This window comes from Monopterus albus, unplaced genomic scaffold, assembly GCF_001952655.1.
Source record: "Monopterus albus unplaced genomic scaffold, M_albus_1.0 scaffold183.1, whole genome shotgun sequence".
Taxonomy (NCBI): Eukaryota; Metazoa; Chordata; class Actinopteri; order Synbranchiformes; family Synbranchidae; genus Monopterus; species Monopterus albus.
The window spans coordinates 149290-150406 of NW_018128063.1; positions in this window are offsets into that span (position 1 = coordinate 149290).

A 1117-nucleotide genomic window follows, 5' to 3' on the forward strand; every position below is an offset into this window, starting at 1 on the left:
AATCAGAGCTGCCACTCCTTCAGGCCCAACATACAGTTTTTTCACATCAACTGTATTTTTCCTCTCAGACGTCTCTATCCTGTGGATAATGTCGTCCCAGAGAGCATCATAATCATCATTTTCATCACCACACAAGGAATAATTAAAAGTACAATGCATGGGATCAACTGGTTCTGTGTACTTGTGAAGGATTGAAATCCATGGAAGCCATAAATGGAATGTATGTACAAGATCAGTGTTTTCAGGAGAATTCACAAGTCCCCACCAAACATCAGCTGAAGGATCAAGATGCATGTCAACACCAGAGGGTGTGGTCTGCAACATCTGTCTGAATGTGGCTTTTGGAGTCGCACACGTTTGAACAGAACCGTCAGGAAATGTGATGTCCACGTCTCGATGACATCATCATGGTAACATTCAGAGAACACAAAATATCACGTGCAAGAAGATTAACGAGACAAGATGGAGAAAGTAGAAATGAATGATGAAATGAAAGATTATTCCATTTACAAGGAACTTCTTCAGAGAACGGCGACTCCTCTTTCAAACCCGAGAAGCCGATAACAGATGTAGTACGCTTTGAACGTGGGAGTGGCAAGTTTAAAGTAGAGTACCTTGCTCCTGAGTCAATTAAGCACAAATGATCTCGACCATTAATAGTCACTTTGACTAGTGGCTCGAGAAACATTGTCTGTGAACTCAGAAAATCGCCTGTTACAGACCTTCGGCAGCCCTATTGTTGGGGCATCTGATTAGATCCTGGTGCCTGATACTGAGGTTGAGGTGTATATGGTAGTACATTATCAGCAGGTGCCAGGACCAGCAGGATCATATCCTGCTCAGGTTAATAAAGAACTGGGCAGTTTCGCGCCCAGTGTCCTCTTTTGTGACAAACTAGACATGTGTCATCTCTCACAAAATTTCTCCTATTTGCCCTGGACCCTCGACCACGTGCTCGTGATCTGCCACGATTCTGAGAGCCACCACTCCTGGGTTGTGAATTCCAAGACCAGGACTGCGGCTGTCCAGGTGCAGGTGTTTGTGTGTTGTGTAAAGCAGCCGAAGGCTGTGCATACATCTGCTGAGCAGCATCGTACTGATTAACTTTATCTCTCAT